This window comes from Mirounga angustirostris, unplaced genomic scaffold, assembly GCF_029215605.1.
Source record: "Mirounga angustirostris isolate CCGP_5_RB_7025 unplaced genomic scaffold, mMirAng1.0.hap1 SCAF_8, whole genome shotgun sequence".
Taxonomy (NCBI): Eukaryota; Metazoa; Chordata; class Mammalia; order Carnivora; family Phocidae; genus Mirounga; species Mirounga angustirostris.
In genome coordinates, this window is record NW_026991716.1 from 2,417,871 (window position 1) to 2,426,140 (window position 8,270).

Below are 8,270 nucleotides of genomic sequence, written 5' to 3' on the forward strand. Positions count from 1 at the left end.
TAACCCAATCCACAAGAAGTATTTTTAACATAGATTTGGGGTCACAGGAAATAACGTCAGATTTCCATGTTTATACTTGTATTTGGTACCTAGAAGTATGGTAGGAAGATCAAGAAAGACTAGATACAAAATGATGGTATTGGGATAAAAAAAAAAATCTATGGGAGACCCAGAATGGAAATAACGATTTCAAGGAGATAAAGATCAATGTAAAATCTTCCACAGAAGATTAAAGAAGGGGTCTCTGTCTCTGTCTCCCTCTCTCTCTCAAGGGATATTGCTAAGTGTTAAGTTACTAAACTTTTTAGATTTCCTTGGATACAAGTCACAAGACCCTTCAGAAGAATTTGAACATATGAAGAAAAATGCTACATGTCCAGTGAAAAATTGTGAGAGGGAACAGCCAAGTTGCCAAAATTCTTTTAGGGGTTAAGAACATCAGGGAAGTGCACACCGTAGGGCCGCTCACAGTCACCAGACATTTCCCCTCCTTTTTAATGACTTGATTTTTCTTGCACCAAAAAAAAGATTGGTAGATGTTACCAAACTTGGCAGATTCTTACCATTGTTCTCCATTGGTTGCTGTTTTTTCCTTCTCTTGTTTTTTACTATTTATATTTTTATTGTTTCTTTGTTCCTCTTTGTGTCCTTTTTGGTTATTTCTTGGTGCCCAGTAAATAAGAGCTGACAGATTTCACTAAACATTCCATAAATATTTATTGGGAGCAATCTGTTGGTTTCTTTTGTTTATTTTCCCTTTCTACAAGTGTACCCAAATAAGGATTGTTTTCTTGATGCCATTTACATTCCTTCTCTACCTACCTACAGAAAACATAAACAAGTGCTGGGTGAATTGACTATAGAGGTTAAACACCTGCTCAGTTGCCTTTCCTGAATGCAAGAATGAATGGACCACACTATTAAGCTTCATCCTATTTATGTGTATGGATAAGACAATTTTCCCAGAGCCTGGGTAGCTCAGTTGGTAGAGCATCAGACTTTTAATCTGAGGGTCCAGGGTTCAAGTCCCTGTCCAGGCAATGTGGTCCTTGCTTTCCCTGGGTCTGAGGGCCCCGAGGTTTTGTCCTTCGGGGAAGGAGATTTGGGTTCCACTTTGACTTTTACCTGTCTAGAGTGAGAAAACACCAAAAAGTCAGTTACCTTCAACCTTAACCAAAGTAGCTGAGATTTGCTATTCTCTTCCAAGCAGAAGATGACTTTAGTGCTTTTTAATAGAGATTTCCCCAGGAGCACAGTCCAAGGAGTATAAGAAAGCTATCCCTCTAGGCTAGGGTGTTTTAGAAAAGGAACTGGAAATTATATATATTGAGTAAAGTGTTCACTGTGTCAAAACCCAGGACCTTTAGATTTTCCGTCGTTCACACTCACAACTGAGCTACTTGGCAGATGGGGAGAGCTCTCTGCCAAGTCCTGGTGATGTCACATTCTAATATAAGGCAAATGGTGCTGCGTTACTTGACAGATACTGCAGTAAGGTCTTAGGTGAAATACTCATCCTCCCCAGAAACACAGGGACACTTTGCCGTTCATTTCCACAATTCTGGCCAATTGTGAAGTGATGGGGCAGTTGACTGCTCAGTGGATTGTATTTTTCTCTAGAAACACACATTTCCCCCTCCCTCTCTGTCTTAGGATTATACTTCCCATTCCCTTTGAAGATGATATGATGGTTTACATAGAAAATCCCAAGGAATCTAAAAACAAACCCCTCCCAGAACAAATATGTATGTTCAGCAAAGTCACAAAATACAAGATCAAAATACAAAAATCAACTGTATTTCTAGACACTAGCAATAAACATGTGGGCACCAGAACTAAAATACAGTATCACTTACATCACTTAAAAAAATAACTTAGATGCAAATCTACCAGAACATGGACATGCTGCAAAATACAAAACTGCAAAAGGCTGATGAAAGAAATCAAGGGCCTAAATAAATAGAGAGATATTCTGTGTCCATTGATTGGAAGACTCGGACATGTCAAGTCTTCTCAAAGTTATATACAGGTTTGACATAATTTCTATCAAAATCCAGTGAGTTATCTTTGTAGATATGAACATGACCATTCTAAAATTTATATGGAAAGGCAAATGAGTTAGAATAACTAAAACAAATTTTGAGAAAAAGAGAAATAAAGTGGAAGAAATCACTCTTATTATTTCAAGACAGTTGACAGCCACGGTACTAAAGACTGCACGTTATTGGCAGAGGGCTAGATACATAAGTCACCGAGACAGCACAGAAGACCCATAAATCACTGCATACAAGTAGAGCTAAGTTATTTTTGACAAAAATATGAAAGCAATTTAGTAGAGGAAGGAAAGTCTTAGTTTTTTTTTTTTTTTAAAAATGGCGTTGGAGAAATTTGACATCCTTAGGCCAAAAAAAAAAAGCACTAATCTCAACCTAAACCTCCACTGTATTAAAAAATTAACTGGAAATGAAAGATTGAAAGTAAAACATAAACGTATAAAACTTTTAGGAGAAAAATAAGAAAATTTGGAGGACCTCAGGCTTGGAGATTTTTAGACATGACACCAAAAACACACCCATAAAAGACAAATTTGACCCAATGAATTTCATTAAAACTAAAAGCTTTTGCTCTGCAAAGGACCTTTTTAAGAGGATAAAAAGGTAAGTTACAGATGGGAGGAAATGTTTGCAAACCACATATCTGGCAAAAGACTCATATCTAGAATATACAAAGAATCCTCAAAACTCAACATTAAAACAACAATCAATTAGAAAATGGGCAAAAGACATGAAGAGACATTTCACCAAAGAGGATATGCAAACAGCCCATGAAAAGATGTTCAATATCACTAGTCGTGTAGGAAATGTGAATTAAGACCATGATGAGGTATCACGGCACATCTGTTAGAAGCGTTAAAGGAACAAATTTTATCTGATGCTGCCTTTCGCTGGCAAGGACACAGAGACCCTCCATCTGTCACCCATGGCTGATGGGAGTGGGAGATGGGAAAGCAGTTTGGCAGTTTCTTAAAGAAACGACACATAACACTCACTATACAATCCAGGATTTCCATTCCCAGGTATCTATCCCAGAACAATGAAAACTTAGGTCCACACAAAAACCGTACACTATTCTTCAGAGAAGCCTTATTTCTAATTGCGCAAACTGGAAACAACCAACGGGTTTCTCAGTGGGTGACTGCTTAACCCAACTGTGGTACATCTATTCTATGGCATACAGCTCAGCAGTAAAAAACATGAATGAACTACTGATACATGCAATAATTTAGATAGATCTCACGGGCACTGTGCTAGATGAAAAAAAGCCACACGGGCACTGTGCTAGATGAAAAAAAGCCAATCTTAAAAGGTCACATACTTTTTTTTTTTTAAGATTTTATTTATTTATTTATTTGACAGAGAGACACAGCGAGAGAGGGAACACCAGCAGGGGGAGGGGGAGAAGGAGAAGCAGGCCTCCCGCAGAGCAGGGAGCCCGATGTGGGACTTGATCCCAGGACTCTGGGATCATGACCTGAGCCGAAGGCAGACACTTAACGACTGAGCCACCCAGGCGCCCCGAAAGGTCACATACTTTTTGATCTCACATATATATCAGTCTCAAAATGACATCACAGAGATGAAAAACAGATTGGTGGGGACCAGGAGTTAAGGATGGTGGGGAGTGGTGGGTGGGTATAAGTATAGAGAGAGAGCATGAGAGATCTTTGTGGTAATGCAATGGTTTTGTATCTTGGTTGCAGTGGTGGTGACACAAATCTGCACATACAACAAAATAACAGAACGATAGAACTATACACACACACAGCAATGGAAGGTGAGAATTACTCATCCTAGGAAAAATGTAAGGGGAACTTAATATCCAAGGATCTTTGAGGTATTCACAGAAAATGGAGGGCAGGGGGCATCTCTCCAAAGCCTTTGGATTTATTGGTCCTGCCATTTGAACAAAAGCTTGAAGAAGGTGTGTGTGTGTGTGGGGGGGGGTAAATCCTATAGAGATATGAGGTGAGAATTCTCCAAGTAGTGGGAACCATCAGAACAATAGGTTGGATGCAAGAATCCTTCAGCAGATGAAGGGGAAGACAAATGTAGGACAAATGTAGGACAGAGGTGGGAAAACCTGAATCACAGAGGACTTCTCTAGAATGTGTAGTATTCCTTCACCCACTGCAGGAATAAACACACAGGGAGGCATAGAGAATACAGAGGCTCAGAGTTAACATGTTCACTGTCAATACCAAAAAGAAAAACTGGGGGGCGCCTGGGTGGCTCAGTCGTTAAGCGTCTGCCTTCGGCTCAGGTCACGATCCCAGGGTCCTAGGATCGAGCCCTGCATCCGGCTTCCTGCTCGGCGGGAAGACTGCTTCTCCCTCTCCCACTCCCCCTGCTGGTGTTCTCTCTCTCGCTGTGTCTCTCTCTGTCAAATAAATAAATAAAATCTTAAAAAAAAAAAAAGCAAAATGATTAAACATATATATATAAAAAAAGAAAAGCTGGGGGTACTGGAACCTTTTCCTTAACTCTTTGACTGCTGGTCCCACCCTCAGGAAAAGGTCACTGTCTTCCACTCTATTATCTGACCCCAGAGGGACAAGCCATTTTTTTTTATTGTCATGTTAATCACCATACATTACATCATTAGTTTTAGATGAAGTGTTCCATGATTCATTGTTTGTGCATAACACCCAATGTTCCATGCAGAACGTGCCCTCTTTAATACCCATCACCAGGCTAACCCATCCCCCCACCCCCCTCCCCTCGAGAACCCTCAGTTTGTTTTTCAGAGTCCATCGTCTCTCATGGTTCGTCTCCCCCTCTGATTTCCCCCCTTCATTCTTCCCCTCCTGCTATTTTTTTTTCTTAACATATATTGCATTATTTGTTTCAGAGGTACAGATCTGAGATTCAACAGTCTTGCACAATTCACAGTGCTTACCAGAGCACATACCCTCCCCAGTGTCTATCACCCAGCCACCCCATCCCTTCCACCGCACCCCCCACTCCAGCAACCCTCAGTTTGTTTCCTGAGATTAAGAATTCCACATATCAATGAGATCATATGATACTTGTCTTTCTCTGACTGACTTATTTCGCTCAGCATAATACCCTCCAGTTCCATCCACATCGTTGCAAATGGCAAGAGCTCATTCCTTTTGATGGCTGCATAATATTCCATTGTATATATATACACCACATCTTCTTTATCCATTCATCTGTCGATGGACATCTTGGCTCTTTCCACAGTTTGGCTATTGTGGACATTGCTGCTATAAACATCGGGATGCACGTGCCCCTTCAGATCACTACATTTGTATCTTTGGGGTAAATACCCAGTAGTGCAATTGCTGGATCGTATGGTAGCTCTATTTTCAACTTTTTGAGGAACCTCCATACTGTTTTCCAGAGTGGCTGCACCAGCTTGCATTCCCACCAACAGTGTAGGAGGGTTCCCCTTTCTCTGCATCCCCGCCAACATCTGAGGGATAAGCCATTTCTAATACCATTATATAGGTGACAGTGTTTTTCAATCCATCTTGTGTCTCAGAAGTGAATGAGCGTAAAGTCAATATTTAAAAAAAAGTCAAGACTGGTATTTTAAGAAATGAAATAGAATAGGAATAGAAAATATCAGAATAAATCCCATGTAGTAAAATATTGTTTGGTGGAGTTCGGTTTCTCTCTCTAGATAGATAGATAGATTCAGTTGGATATACTCTCTATATAGACACATATTTGTTTGCATACTGTATTGAGTTGTGATTTAAAATGTATTTCTGATTCTGGGTTGCAGTCAGAAAATTTGCAAGAAAACTGCTTTTTGGGAGAATACAGCATCTTTTGAAGATGGCAGCATCTCCTTGGGATGACGAAGATCTAGGAGGGTAAAAGCCCGAAAGGAATAATCACGTTTCACTTTTCTCGGATCTAGAGTATCCCTGGGGGTTTAAGAGGATAGCCTGCGGTCTGGCTCCTGTCTCTGGGCTCCCTCCTCCTTCACGTGAAGTCTGGGAAAACAAATCTGAATTCAAGACCACCCTTGTCCTGAGGAAATCTCGGCCGAAAGGAAGCTCCATCCCACCTGGACTGCCTTAAGAAGGCCCGAATTAAACGCCGCTTGAAGTAAGAGTCTCTCCGGAAGCGAGGGAAACCTGAAATTGGCCGGAAAGTGACTAGCGATGTTTCTCCGTCTGTCTCCGCGAGGGGACGCTGGTGTCAGGGAGTTGCCGAGGCCGCGGCCCGAGCTGCAGGAGCGGGGCCCGCAAGGGGTGCGCACCCCCGCTCTGCCCCGGGAAGGGCTGTGCGCAACCTTCCCCGCCGGCTGGGTTGTGCTGTGCGCGCCCCGGCTCTGCCCGCGAAGGGCCGCCCTCCCCCTACCCCGCCGACCCCCGCTGGGTTGTGCTGTGCGCGCCCCCGCTCTGTCCCGGGAAGGACCGCGTGCGCCCCAGCTCCGACCAGGGAAGGGCCGTGCGCAACCTCCTTCGCCGGCTGGGTTGTGCTGTGCGCGCTCCGGCTCTGTCCCGGGAAGGACGGCGTGCGCCCAGTTCTGCCCCGGGAAGGACCGTGCGCACCCTCCCCCGCTGACCCCCGCCGGCTGGGTTGTGCTGTGCGCGCTCCGGCTCCGCCCGGGGAAGGACCGCGTGCGCCCCAGCTCCGACCAGGGAAGGGCCGTGCGCAACCTCACCCGCCGACCCCCGCCGGCTGGGTTGTGCAGTGCGCGCCCCGGCTCTGCCCGGGGAAGGACAGCGTGCTCCCCGGCTTCGCCCGGGGAAGGACCGCGTGCGCCCCAGCTCTGACCAGGGAAGGGCGGTGCGCAACCTCCCCCGCCGACCCCCGCCGGCTGGGTTGTGCTGTGCACGCCCCGGCTCTGCTCCAGGAAGGACCGCGTGCGCCCCAGCTCCGACCAGGGAAGGGCCGTGCGCAACCTCCTCCGCAGGCTGGGTTGTGCTGTGCGCGCTCCGGCTCTGTTCCGGGAAGGACCGCGAGCGCCCAGTTCTGCCCCGGGAAGGACCGTGCGCATCCTCCCCCGCTGACCCCCGCCGGCTGGGTTGTGCTGTGCGCGCCCCGGCTCTGCCCCGGGAAGGACCGCGTGCGCCCCAGCTCCGACCAGGAAAGGGCCGTGCGCAACCTCACCCGCCGACCCCCGCCGGCTGGGTTGTGCAGTGCGCGCCCCGGCTCTGCCCGGGGAAGGACAGCGTGCTCCCCGGCTTCGCCCGGGGAAGGACCGCGTGCGCCCCAGCTCTGACCAGGGAAGGGCGGTGCGCAACCTCACCCGCCGACCCCCGCCGGCTGGGTTGTGCAGTGCGCGCCCCGGCTCTGCCCGGGGAAGGACAGCGTGCTCCCCGGCTTCGCCCGGGGAAGGACCGCGTGCGCCCCAGCTCCGACCAGGAAAGGGCCGTGCGCAACCTCACCCGCCGACCCCCGCCGGCTGGGTTGTGCAGTGCGCGCCCCGGCTCTGCCCGGGGAAGGACAGCGTGCTCCCCGGCTTCGCCCGGGGAAGGACCGCGTGCGCCCCAGCTCTGACCAGGGAAGGGCGGTGCGCAACCTCCCCCGCCGACCCCCGCCGGCTGGGTTGTGCTGTGCGCGCCCCGGCTCTGCTCCAGGAAGGACCGCGTGCGCCCCAGCTCCGACCAGGGAAGGGCCGTGCGCAACCTCCTCCGCAGGCTGGGTTGTGCTGTGCGCGCGCTCCGGCTCTGTTCCGGGAAGGACCGCGAGCGCCCAGTTCTGCCCCGGGAAGGACTGTGCGCAACCTCCCCCGCTGACCCCCGCCGGCTGGGTTGTGCAGTGCGCGCCCCGGCTCTGTCCCGGGAAGGGCTTTGCGCGCAGCGGGGAATGGGAGAAGGATCCTGGGCTGGGCCGGCCGCTGCGCTCGCCACCCCGCCGCAGAGGTAAACGCAGCTGAGGCCGCTCCTTCAGTGCAGTTGCGGACGGGGAAATGGAGTAAAGGGAGGCACCGGCGTGCGAGCCCCGGTCCAGCCGTGTGATCGAGCGAGCTCACGAACGCGCGTCATCCAGAAGCGGACATTAGTAAAGATACGAGGTTTACCGCTGTGCAGACGGGCCCTGGGACCTGGCGTCCTCGGAGAGGCAGCGACAGACGGGGGCTGGTGCTCGGAGCCGTCCTAACAAGGTCTGTCTGGAAGCCCCTGTCTTTATGAGTTTCTCATTTTTGGTTCCTCTGTGTGTCACAACGGCTCCAAACGAGATCCAGTTGGAATTGTGGCCGCCATGTAATCATTTGAGCAGTAAATT

The 8,270-nt window shown here is 48.5% G+C and overlaps 1 non-coding gene across 1 annotated transcript; it reads left to right on the forward strand.

The window, feature by feature from the left end:
* The first annotated feature begins 967 nt into the window (after positions 1 to 967).
* Positions 968 to 1,040, forward strand: TRNAK-UUU (transfer RNA lysine (anticodon UUU)). Its single transcript has one exon. It is a non-coding gene; the product is annotated as a tRNA-Lys (tRNA).
* Positions 1,041 to 8,270: the final 7,230 nt, after the last annotated feature.